This window comes from Sorex fumeus, unplaced genomic scaffold, assembly GCF_029834395.1.
Source record: "Sorex fumeus unplaced genomic scaffold, SorFum_2.1 ptg000044l, whole genome shotgun sequence".
Lineage (NCBI taxonomy): Eukaryota > Metazoa > Chordata > Mammalia > Eulipotyphla > Soricidae > Sorex > Sorex fumeus.
The window spans coordinates 10,349,619-10,363,384 of NW_026606101.1; positions in this window are offsets into that span (position 1 = coordinate 10,349,619).

The window sequence follows — 13,766 nt, forward strand, 5'->3', positions numbered from 1 at the left end:
TCTACTATCCACTGTATTGTTGCTCTGGCCCTAGAATTTGAATTTAAACCCAAGGGTGTTGGGAGAAGTCTACCCTACTATCTAAACTCAGTCAACAATCTCTGATAATGATTTTGAAAGATCAGGATCTGCAGATACAAAGCAAAGACAGCATGGTGAATGAGGATAGGGGATGGAGATATAAATGTGGGCATTCCCATTTTTCAGTTTTCCTCGTTAATGGACTGGCCCTTCTTTAGGAAAATAACAACAACAAAAACACAGGGTATGGGCCAGAGCAATAGTACAGCAGGTAGGGCATTTGCCTTGCATGCAGCTGACCCAGTTCAAATCCTCAGCATTCCATATGGTGCCCCGAGCACTGCCAGTAGTGATTCCTGAGTGCAGAGCCAGGAGCAATCCCTGAGCATCCTTGGGTGTGAGCTCCCCCCAAAAAAAAACATGAAAACAGGGTGCTATATTTTAAAAAGTAAATAAAACAAAAGCAAATTCTGAAAAAAAAAATAAGCAGGGGCCAGAGAGATAATATAGAGGGTAAGGTGTTTGTTTTGCATGCAGCTGACATGACTTAAATTCCCAGTACATATGGTTCCATGAGCACTTTCAGAAGTAATCCCTGAGCACAAAGCCAGGAGTAAGCCATGAATAAGCTGGAGCGATAGTACAGCGGGTAGGGCGTTCGCCTTACAAGCGGCCAACATGGCCGACCCGAGTTCGATTCTTCCGCCCCTCTCGGAGAGCCCGGCAAGCTACCGAGAGTATTCGATATGCCAAACACAGTAACAACAAAGTCTCCAATGGAGACGTTACTGGGCCTGCTCGAGCATGAATAAGCATCTTATCTAAAATGTGCAACCCAAGGTGCCAGAATGATGACATAGCAGGTAGGTCACTTGCCTCACATGCAGCTGACCTGGGTTTGATCCCCTGTATCTCATATGGTCCCTCAAACCTGCCAGGAGTGATTCCTGATTGGAAAGTCAGTAGTGCCCTAAGCATCACTGGGTGTGGCACAAAACAATAAATAAATAAATAAATAAAATGTGTGACTCCTGATGAGCACCACAGCTGAGTAAGTGATGTGCTGAAGCCAAGTGTGATGTGCTGAAGCCAAGTGTGTAAGCATCAAAAGCAAGAATGTGTGACCTCTGATGACAAAAATAGCAACAATGGGAAGACAAAGGGAAAAACAAATGATGTTATCTTTGAATATACTGAAGAACTGGATCTGCCTGGTGTGAATTCTTCTTGTCCCAAAGAACTTCTAAACTCCTATAGTAACTTAGGATAAGAGCAGTGGCTCTTAACATAAAAAGTTTTATGTAGGGATGGGTGGTGCCAAGGAAGACACTCAAAGGGTGAGAGCACATGCTTTGTAAGTGAGAGTCCAGATACAATTCAATGAATTGAGTGCATACTTTGCATGTGTGATTGCTCAGATTCAATCTCTGGTGCTGGATGATGCCAGGAGCTATGTTAGGAGCAAGAACAGAACCTCCAGGCACAGAACCTGAAACAGTTACCAACTCCCACAGGTGTGGAACACAGGCACAGAACAACTGGGGCAGGGAGGGACAACATAGCATTTGGAGCAACACTGGGTATGACTTAAACAAATGTTATACTTATATTTCCTAAAGATTTTAATAATTGGAGATGGAACAATAGTACAGCAAATAGGGTGCTTGCCTTGCATGTGGCTGACCCAATATATGGTTCAATCTCCAGTACCATATATAGTCCTCCAAGCTCCACCAGGAGTGATCCTGAGCATGGAGCCAGGAGTAAACCCTTAGCAACACTGGGTGGGACCCAAGAAGAATCACTGTCACTGTCACTGTCCTCCCGTTGTTTATTGATTTGCTCGAGCGGGCCCAGTAACATTGTGAGACTTGTGTTTGGCATATTGAATACATCAGGGGTAGCTTGACAGGCTCTGCCGTGTGGGCGAGATACTCTCGGTAGCTTGCTGGGCTCTCCGAGAGGGGCAGAGGAATTGAAGGCAGAGGAATCGAACTCGGGTGCAAGGCAAACGCCCTACCCGCAGTGCTATCACTCCAGTCCACCCCAAAAGAATAACAACAAAAAAGATTTTATTAATTTTTTTAGACACACCCTTCCAAATCTTAACTTTACCTCTCTTCCTACTGGTTTTTGTGTTTTGGAATTTTTGGTGGGGAGGATGGCTAGGAATAAAAACTAAGTCCTCATGCAGAAAAAACATGTTCTAATGGTTAGCTGCATCTTCACTCCTTTTCCATCTATTCTACTTCAAATCTTTATCATTTTGGTAAAAATAATAATGCTTACAATATTTATTGAACATTTACTGCTTACTAGGCACTATACTAAGTTTATATAAAATGCTTTGTCATAATAACCCTTGAAAAGTTCAAGAGGAAGCGCATATGCTGCCCGAGCCCATGTGCTGCTTGCGCCCAAGTGGCCGAGCACATGTGGTGCCCGAGCACATGTGTCGCCCACATCTCCCCTCTTGAGATGTGTACTTTCATGCTTTCATGTCTAATGTTACTCTCTCTCTCTCTCTCCCCCTCCACACCAAAAATCCTCCAAATAAAATCTATTTGTTTCAAAAAAAAAAAAAAAAAAAGAAAGAAAAGTTCTTCAAGAGGAAATAGAGGCCCATGGGCCAGAGAGAAAGTACAGTGGATAAGGCTGAACCACCAGGAGTTTGATCCCTGGCACCCTTTTGGTTCCCAGATTTCCACCAGGAATGATCCCTGAGCATAGAATGGGGAGTAAGTAAGCCCTGAGCACTGTGGGGTGCAGCCCAAAGCGAAAATACAAATAGCAACAAGAAAAAAATAGAGACCCCTGGGCCAGAGAGAAAGAACGGTGGCTAAATCGGTTGCCTTCCATGAAACTGACTCAGGTTTGATCCCTAGCACCCCATATGGTCCCCTGAGCCCACCAGAAGTATTCCCTGAGTACAAAGCCAGGAGCAAGCCCCTAAGCCCGTGGTGTGGGACCCGCCCCCACCCACAAATAGAGGTCCCAGATAAACTGCTTCCCTAATGTGACATTACTAAGAATAAATACAGAATTTAACACTAGACTTCATAGTTGCTAATCCTAAAATAGACAAAAATTTCTGGGGGAGACTCCCCAAGTTTCTCTGCTCTCCAACTCTAGATCTTTTTATTTTGGTTTGTTTTTTTTTTCTGTCTCTCTGCAGTGGTGCTTGGGGCTTTCTCTTGGCTCTGCACTGCACTCAGGGATTGCTCCTGGCAGGGCTCAGGGGACCATAAGAGATACCAGGGATTGAACCCAGGTCAGCCACATGCAAGGCAAATGCCCTATCCACTATACTAACACGCTGACCTCTCTGCCCTCAAAGTCTAATCTAGGACTGGGAGAAAACCGTCCAAAGGGCTGGTGGGCATGCTTGGCAGGCCCAGGACCTCATCGGGACCTTGCACTGTCTGGTGTTTCTAGAATCATCAGGTCTAGTCCTGGTGGCCCCCCAGCATTGTTGTTTTACTTTGAGCCATACTCCATAGTGCTAGAAGCTACTCCTTGCTCTGTGCTTAAGGGTCACTCCCAGAGATGCCTGGGGACCATCCACACACTCAGCTTATTCAGATAGATCGCTCTACACTCAAGATTTTTTTTTAAAGTTCTCTGTAATGTTTTCTTTGAACTGTCATTTCAACAGTAACAACAAGTGTTCCTTCCAAAACACTTCAAGAGCAAGAGAGATAGCTCAAAGGGCTAGAGCACATCCCTTCTAGGCACAGGGTCCTGAGTTCACTGCCAACACCACTATGCTTAGTATCACTGGATATAGCCTGGGTGGCCCCCAGTGTTGCTGACCAGGGATCACTCCTGGCAGTGCTGGACACTGAAGTAGGATTGTCTGCATACAAAGTAAACACTTTATTTATTTGCTTTTTGGGTCACACCTGGTGGTGCTCAGGGGTTACTCCTGGCGGTGCTCAGGAGACCATGTGGGATGCTGGGAATCGAACCCGGGTCGGCCGCATGCAAGACAAACGCCCTACCCGTTGTGCTATTGCTCCAGTCCGAAAGTAAGCTTTAAACCTTGTCCTCTCTCTCCAGCACCAAGCACCATCTTTTTTAAAGTTTTATTAATTTCTTAAATTATTATATTATTAGCTTTTGGGTCACATCCGGCGATGCTCTGGGGTTACTCCTAGCTCTGCACTCAGAAATTACTCCTGGTGGTGCTCAGGGAACCCATATGGGACGCCAGGGATCGAACCCAGGTTGACCGCATGCAAGGCAAATGCCCTACCTGCTATACTATGGCTCTAGCCCCTATTTATTTACTCTTATTCCTTTCTTTCATTGTTGATGGTGGATGACCAGATGCCGTACACATACTTGACTGTAGTGGTCATACATTTTAGGGATTTTTGTTTTGGTGGGCCAAATCTGGCAGTGTGAAGGGCTCAGCACTCAGGAATCAATCCTGGCGTGGTTCAGGGGACCATATGGAACGCTGGAGATTGAACCCTATGAGTCATTTGCAAGAGAGCACCCTATTCATTGTACTCTCTCAAGCCCCTCATTTAATCTTTATAAGAGAATTGTAAAGGTATCCCCAAGATGTGCTTAAGAGACCTAAAGGCTATTCCTAGCCATACTAGACCCAATGCTGCTTGGTTTAGCAGTGCTGGGGACCACAAGGAAACTGAGCCTGGGGCCTCCAAATGCCACGCATGCGCTCCAGCCCTCTGAGCTAACCCTTAAGTTTTTTTGCTATAATGTCCCTCCCCCGCAAAAAAAAAACTGGGGCCCAGAGCAATAGTACAGCTGGTAAGGTGATTGCCTTGTATGTGGCAGACCCAGAGTTCAATTCCCAGAATTCCATATGGTCCCCTGAGCACCACCAGGAGTGATTCCTGAGTTCAGAGCCAGGAATAATCCCTGAGCATCAATGGATGTGGTCAAAAACAAAAACAAAAATTCAATACCCTGCAAATACCTGGTTACCTTCGAACAAAGAAAAACTGATCTGTTGCATTGTAGACATATGCATGATGCAGACTGCCAAGAGGAGACCTATTCATTCACAAAAGTCCTGGGTATTGTGCCCATTCTTGCAGCACATATACTACACCTGGAACAATACAAGATTAGTGTGCCCCCTTGCCTACATATAACATGCAATTAATAAAGAATTCTGTATTTTTAACAGAAAAATATTCTTGTATATTTAACAATTGGCTTCTACACAGATCTGAGCCTACTTTAGCATGTCAGAGCTACTGTTCTTAGTGAAGCACAGAGGATTTTTCACAGAGTAGATTTTTCACTATCTTTCCTATGGAATCTCTTGACTCTTCAACACACACAGCCCGCTTTCAAATGATACAGAATTCCTATCTTTGTGACAACACACTCTATGCCTTATTGTCACTGCAAAATGTTCTCTGAGAAAATCCTTCATTCTTCCTCATTGGGCTTTCTAGTGATAGTTTCTGAAACAGCACCAAACAATTTAACAAATAGTTGTTAAACAAACAACACATTCCAAGCAGGATTCGAGGGACTGGGGATAAAGATAAAGGAGAATAGTCACTGTCTTCAGAGTCACTGATACTCTTGCCATGAAGGCAAATGTCTAAGAAATGAAGTTGAATAGGGGGATGGAGTGATGGTAGAGTGGGTAGGGCACTTGCCTTGCATGCAACCCACGTGGATTTGATCCCGGCATCCTATATGGTACCCCAAACTCTGCTAGGAGTGATTTCTTAATGCAGAAACCAGGAGTAGCCCCTGAGCATCGCTGGGTGTGACCCCAAAACAAAACAACAAAGTCCTCTTTAACAAGAGCAATTATGAGGGCTTTATGGAGTCTTTAATAGGGTGGGGAACACCAAGATTAACTTTCTAGAGAGGAAGTAAAACAAATTATGCATTTCCGAGCCATTTTGAGATTTTTTTCCTGTTTTTAAAATTTTATTTATTGAATCACTGTGAGAGCAGTTACGAAACTTTCTGGTTTAAGTCTCGTTCATACAATGAAACACTCATCCCTTCACCAGTGCCCATTTTCCACCACCAAAAACTCCAGTATATCCCCCATTATACCCCCTCCCCCTAACTGTGGGACAGATGATTTCCACATTACTCTCTCTCTACTTTGATTACATTCAATATTTTGACACCAGACCCACCATTATTATTTGGGATTTTACCCCAACACTCAGATATGCCAAAAAGACAACAGTAGACAGTTTTCTATTGCTGATTATAATTAACATATGATTTTGGAATTCCAAATTTTTTTTTTTTTTTTTTTTTGCTTTTTGGGTCATACCCGGTGATGCACAGGGGTTACTCCTGGCTCATGCACTCAGGAATTACTCCTGGCGGTGCTCAGGGAACCATATGGGATGCTGGGAATCAAACCCTGGTTGGCTGCGTGCAAGGCAAACACCCTACCCGCTGTGCTATCGCTCCAGCCCCGGAATTCCGAAATTTTAACATTTAAATCTGGAAGGATTTCTGCCAAAACTTGCTGGGATCTGAGATTTTTTTCTGAATCTCTGGGATCATGGCCATTAAGCAGCTTAATCAGGAGCCAGAGAGGCCATTCATGGGTGGCAACTCGGGGTCTCGTTGGGGTGGTAAGGAAAGGGTTGGCTTCACCCCAATCCCCTGAGGCCCTGCATGTCTTGTCACTGCGGGTTAAAACCTGACTGTCCAGTGGCCTCTGGAAGATGGTGGCCACTGAGCCGCCAAGGGGGAGCAGGCAGAGGGGAAACACCTTTTCCCCCTTGGGGCAGTCCGGCGCTGGTATCCCATTGCGGGGACCGGACGCATCTCTGCCAAAAGCCGCTGGGTTCCAAGATCTGTCTTTTTTTTGGGGCGGGGGGCGTCACACTCAACCATGCACAGGGGTTACTCCTGGCTCTGCGTTCAGGAATTATCCCTGGCGGAGCTCAGGGGACCATAAGGGATGCTGGGAATTGAACCCAGGTCGGCCGCATGCAAGGCAAATGCCCTACCCGCTGTGCTATTGCTCCAGCCCCCAAGAGTCTCTGAGTCTCTGGGATCATGGCCGTTAAGCATTTCAATCAGGAACTAGAGAGGCCTTGCCTCCAATTATATAGCTGAGCCGGAAGTGGTTTGTGGGTATGTCTCCCACATACCTAACTTTTGGCCATTTACTTTGTTGGTAAACTTTGCCTCAAGTTTTTGGAGTCTGGCCAAAGGCACAGCAGCAATTTTGGAGTATCTGGAAGTCTGAAGGCGCCATCAGGCTGCTGATGCACTTGCCTCACAGGCACAGATTGACCTGCTGGCGGCACCATACCCCCCATTTTGAGATTTCTTGAACAGAATTCTAAAGTAGCATAAGATAGAGGCCTACTGAGGTGGCTCAGTGAGCTGGAGTGCATGCTTTGCATCTGGGGTTTGATTCCTGGTATCCCACAGTCCCCTTAACTATAGGCCTCCAAACAAAAACAAACAAAAGTTAAATGGCAAAACATAGATAAGGCTTTCTCAAATCTTCTGGGCTTCACAAACCATCAATGGAAAACTCTACTGTATATCACTAGAGAAAAATCACCTGTGTACAAGTCATCAAAATAAATGAAAAGATTACAAACACCAAGTAAGTCAACAACTTGAGAAATGTTTGCAAAATTTTTATACCTGTTGGTTATCAACAAATCATTCTGTTGATAGATGCAAGAATGCCACAGAACTTGATAGACCTGTTTCAATCAGCACAAACCCTGAAAAAGGGAGCAAACCTGAGAGGCTGGGTGATGACATAGCTATGGTGGTGGGTAGAACAGATCTTACACATACCTGAAGGTATAAAGTTATAACCTGTAGTACTGTTAATCAATGATTAAACAATAATTGGGGTCTGGGAGATAGTACAGAAGATAGAGTGCTTGCTTTATATGCCACTGACCTGGCTTCCATCCCTGGTATATGATCCCCCTAGCCTTACCAGGAGTAATCTTTGAGTGCAAAGCCAGGAGTAAGCCCTGTGCACACCTGGTTTGCCCCCCAAAACAATAAGATATTTTTTAAAAATATAAATATAAAAATAAATAAATAAGATAGTTATTTTAATAAGGTAAAACAATTCATGCTTTGTATGTAGGAGACCCTCATTCAATTCTTTTTTTTGGGGGGGTCACACCCAGTGATGCTCAGGGGTTACTCCTGGCAGTGCTTGGGGGAACCATATAGGATGCCGGGGATTGGACCCAGGTCTGCTGAGTGCAAGGAAAACGCCCTACCCACTGTACTATTGCTCTGGCCCCCTCGTTCAATTCTTGGCACCACATGGTCCTTTGAGAACTGTCAGGAGCAACACCCAAGCACCAAGTTGTGAGTAATGCTTGGGCACTTTAGGAGTGACACCAAATAAAAAATAAATAATAAGACAAAATGAGGGCAGAAAAGATAGCTCACACAGTTAGTGCATATGCTTTATAATACTAGAGACCCAGACTCATTCCTAATTCCACATGGGTCTCCCTACACACACATATACAGTAATGCCACAGTCCCAGCACTGGGCTATAAGCTGTCCCAACCACCACCAGGTGCAGTCCAAAAAAAGGATTGGGAGAAAAGTATACCTCCATATAGTTATGTATATAACAGATCTACAGAAATATATATCCGCACTACCACATACACCTGTTATACCTATGTGTATGCACTATCAGAACTGGAGGGATACCACAGGGGTAAAGGTGTTTCATTTGCACACAGCTGGTTCAATTCCTTCCCCAAAAGCACCACCTGAAGTGAGTCTTTGGTCACAGTCAGAAGTAAGCTCCAAGCACTGCTAGGTGTGTCCGTGCCCCTCTTCCCCAGATAACCCAATGTATAAAAATATCTTAAATAAAACATGCATATATCATGGGGGCTGGAGCGATAGCACAGCGGTAGGGCATTTGCCTTGCACGCAGCCAACATGGCCGACCCGAGTTCGATTCCTCCGCCCCTCTCGGAGAGTCCGGCAAGCTGCCGAGAGTATCTCGCCCGCACGGCAGAGCCTGGCAAGCTCCCCGTGACATATTCGATATGCCAGACACAGTAACAACAAAGTCTCCAATGGAGACGTTACTGGGCCCGCTCGAGCAAATCAATGAACAACGGGAGGACAGTGATTACAGTGATTACCACCAAAATATGTGTAAATTATGTGACACAATTATGAAGTTTCATTAGTGGCAAAGTAGTATAAAGGTTAAGCCACTTGCCTAGCGAGTGGCTGCAGTTACTACTCTGGTTCAAATTCCATGACAAACATACTTTCTCCTCTTAGGGAGCACCTACATTCTGGCCACCAATTGCAAAGGAAGAATGCAGAGCAGGTATTGAATTTCCTCTTTCTCCTCCCTCCCTCCCTTCCTTTCTTTCTTTACTTTCTTTCTATTTATTTACAATTTTTTCAAAGAAGTTTTATTGGATCACCTTGAGATACAGTTACAAACTTGCATGATTACGTTTCAGTCACATAATGCTCAAGAACCCATCCCTCCACCAGCGCACATTTTCCACCAACATTGTTCCCAGTGTCCTACCTGCCACCCCTAAGTTTTTCTTTTGGGAGGGGCACACCCACACTCAGGGCTTAGTCCTGGATCTGCACTTAGGATTTACTCCTGGCAAAGCTTGGGGAACTATACGGGATGCTGGGGCTTGAACCCAAGTCAACTGTGCGCAAGGCAAGCACTTTACCCACTGTACTATCTATCCAGGCCCTCCTTTTTTTCCTTTTTTTGGGGGGATTTTGGGTTATAACCAGTGATACTCAGGGTTATTCCTGGTTCTGTACTCAAGGCAGTACTCAGGGGACCATAGAAATTACTGGGCAAGGCAAGCAGATAAAAACCCTACCCTCTGTACTATCACTCTGGCACTTACCTTCCTCCCCTTTTTTCCCCAATAAATGGCAGGCTTGCCTGGCAGTGCTCAGGGCTTGTTACAGGCTGTGCTCAGAGATCACCTCTGGCTATTCTTGAGGGACTATATGTGGTGCCAGGGATCAAACTGGATCAGTTTTATGCGAGACAAACACCTAACTTCCTGCATTATCTCTCCAGCTAATCAGAGTATTTAAGGATGAAATATACTGAAGTCTGTAAATTACTTTGGAAAGCATATGAAATTAAGCTACATGGATGGATGGGATAGGTATATGGATAGAAATTCTGCATAATGTTTAAATGTAAAATAGGTAGAGGGCATATTATCCCAACACTGACAATTTTTTAAAGAAAATGTTAAATTATTTTTTTTTGCTTTTTGGGTCACACTCAGCGATGCACAGGGATTACTCCTGGTTCACGCACTCAGGAATTACTCCTGGCCGTGCTCCGGGGACCATATGGGATGTTGGGAATTGAACCCGGGTCGGGCCGCATACAAGGCAAACACCCTACCCGCTGTGCTATCACTCCAACACCCCCCCAAAAATTCTTAACTTCTCTGATTTCCTATACCAGTCAACTGCCTACAGTAGAAAATTATGTAATCACTTCCTTCAGAGTGATAACATCAATTTATTTAATTCAAGCAAATAGATTTATAAGGAATAAACAGGATAATGGATAGAAAGTGACTATAAACTGTAAGTGCAATGTAAGTATGCTCTTATTGATACTATGATGCTCAAGGCATTGAACGCATGTAAAACCTTAAAACACAATTTTAGGGCTGGAGCAATAGCACAGTGGGTAGGGTGTTTGCCTTGCACCTCGGCCAACCTAGGTTCGATTCTCAGCATCCCATATGGTCCCCTGAGCACCGCCAGGGGTAATTCCTAAGTGCAGAGGCAGGAGTAACCCCTGTGCAACGCCAGGTGTGACCCAAAAAGAAAAAAAAAACCACCAACAACAACAAAAACCCCAGAATTTTAAACATGGCTTTTGTTCTTTTAGGTACATTCTAATTAGAAACTCTTTAGAACAGAGAGATATACATGGGTTATAGCATTTGCCTTGCCTGAAGACATGCAAGAATCCCTAATCCCCTAATTGCATAAGGCCCCCAGAGCACAATCGGGTATCTACATTGGAGGAGCAAGGAGAAAGCCTTCAACCACCAGGAGAGAGAGCGATAAAGAGAGAGAGAGAGACAGAGACAGACAGACAGACAGACAGACAGACAGACAGAGACAGATAGATTCATCTTTGAAGATTTTGGAGGGCGGGCTTTGGGTCACACTTATTGGGGAACCATGTTGTGCATGGATCCTGCATGCCTTTAAGACATCTCCCCAGCCTTGATTTACTTTGTAGTCACAAACTGTTCTGTTCAGGTGCCAGAGTGATAGTAGAGTGGATAGGAAATTTGCCTTGCACTCAGTTGACCCGGGCTCAATCACCAGCATCCCATATGGTCCCTGAGCACTGCCAGGAGTAACTGCTGAATGCAGAACCAGGTGTAACCCCTGAGCATCACTGGTTATGACCCCAAATGCCAAAATCAAAACCAAGTTGTTCTGTTCAATATTAAAATATCTCAATTTTTTAGATTAAAAAAATTAATCAGCAAATAGAATATTTCATTGTTAAGTCTCTAAAAGGGGGTTATATATTTATAGATCTATCTATCTATCTATCTATCTATAATGCTTTGGAAATAGGGGCTACACCCAAATGAGTTTGAGGTGATCACAACCACCTTCTTGATGCTAAGGAGCTACATGGTGTGAGAAATTGAATCAGGGTCTTGCATCCACTTGAGCTATCTCCCTAGACCTATTGTTATATTTTAAATGATACAATATTAACATTTTATTTGCAAAGTATTTTTGTTTGGGGCCATATCTGGAGGCACTCAGGAGCCATTCATAGCTGAGTATGTTCAAGAATCACTTCTGGGTCAGTGCTGGGGGTCACTCCCAGATGAGCTCAGGGACTGTGCACATTTTGAGCCAAATGTGGCCCTCCCAAAATACAAAACATGTTGGGGTGTTGGGATACTGGGAAAATTGGTGGTGGAGAATGGGCACTGGTGGAGGGATGGATACTAAATCATTGTATGACTGAAACATAAGGATTAAAATTTATGTCTCTAACTGTACCTCACAGTGATTCAGTAAAAAAAATTTTAAAAAAAAGGTAGATTGATTCAATAATCAAGTATTAAATTGGATTAAATTGGAGAATGAGCTCATCTACCCAAATCAGCCAAAGTCTTATGGGTGGCAAAATTAGTTCCATCTGTAGGAAATAGACTTATGACGACTTGGGGAAAGAACAGGGCTCACTGTGCCCATCAGTAGCTTGAAAATTAATTGAATCGATCAGTTAGATGACAACAATTCTCAACTGAGAACCATGTGCCCCCCTCTAGGCCTCAGGGTATGTCAAGTGTGATAGAAGTGAAAATTATGTATGGGGGACAATGACACAAGACAAAAAGAGACATGGGGGTCTAGCAGGAGGTGGACAGGAAGGAAACAAGGGCGGATGGAGGCCATGGTCAGGAAAAGGTTGAGAAACCAAACTACATAAGAGTCTTTGGGTCAGGTAGAAATATCTGGGCTTGCAAGGAACTGTGGTCCTCTGAGATAGTATCAGAATTTTCTTCTGGGATGTTAATCTTGTTTTCTTTTTGAGATAATAAAACCGGTCTCTTAGATGTATATTTTTATCCATGGAGTCTCAGATTTAGTATACAGATGAAATCTCTAAACTTTCATATTAAGGTTAAGAATATTTTCAAAAAAAAAAGAAAAAGAAAAAAATACTTCCTATGTATATTTTTTGCTTTTGGGTAATACCTGGTGGGAGGCAAGGGACTGTATGCAGAAAACTGGGCATAGAACCAGGGAAGCACCTTAGCACCTTACCTTCTGTACTTTCCTTCTGGCCCTCTAATTGTATTTAAATGGTATTGTTTAAGAGAATTTGACACACTTTATAAAATTAAAAAATTATGAAAAAAAAGAGAGAACTTGATAGATTCTAGTTTAAAAAAGTGTCATCTGGATTGAAACCCAGCCATGAACAGCTTTTTAACTCTAACTCACAAAGATTCAATTTAAAAAAAAATTATCATTTGTAGGCAGATAATGGCTCTTTCTCATGATGGCTGATATAAATAATGTCAATGAGTCACTTGATGCCAGGAGGAGCAGGGCAGTGAGGGGAGACATCAAGCTCATTCTATTTGAGCTTAGGAAAAAATGGGTGATAAAATTTCCTGGTTTTGGGGCTGGAGTGATAGCACAGCAGGTAGGGCGTTTGCCTTGCACGCAGCCAACCCAGGTTCAATTCCCAGCATCCCATATGCTCCCCTGAGCACCTCCAGGAGTAATTCCTGAGTGAAGAGCCAGGAGTAACCCCTGTGCATTGCCGGGTGTGACCCAAAAAGCAAAATAAATAAATAAAAATAAATAAAATTTCCTAGTTTTGAATTTGCCAGTCACTCTCTCATGGGCTACAAAACTTTTTTTTTTAAGCAGTGGATGGGATGTGTATGGGAGGGAGACACTATATCTGCCTGTGCTCAGGGATTACTCCAGGTTTTGCACTCAGGGATCATTCCAGGCAGGCTTGAGGGACCATGTAGGATGAGATTAATCCCTGCTTGGCCGTGTCCAAAGCAAATGCCCTATCTGTTGTATGTGAGAAAGATGATGTGTGTGTGTATCTGTGTGGTGCGAGGGACTGAACTCAAACACAGAGCAAGTGAGTATTCTACTACTAAACTAAATTCCCATCCAGGAGTGATTCTTAGGGACCTATGAGGCTTAGGGTTTTTGAGATAAAAGCAACATAAGGGGA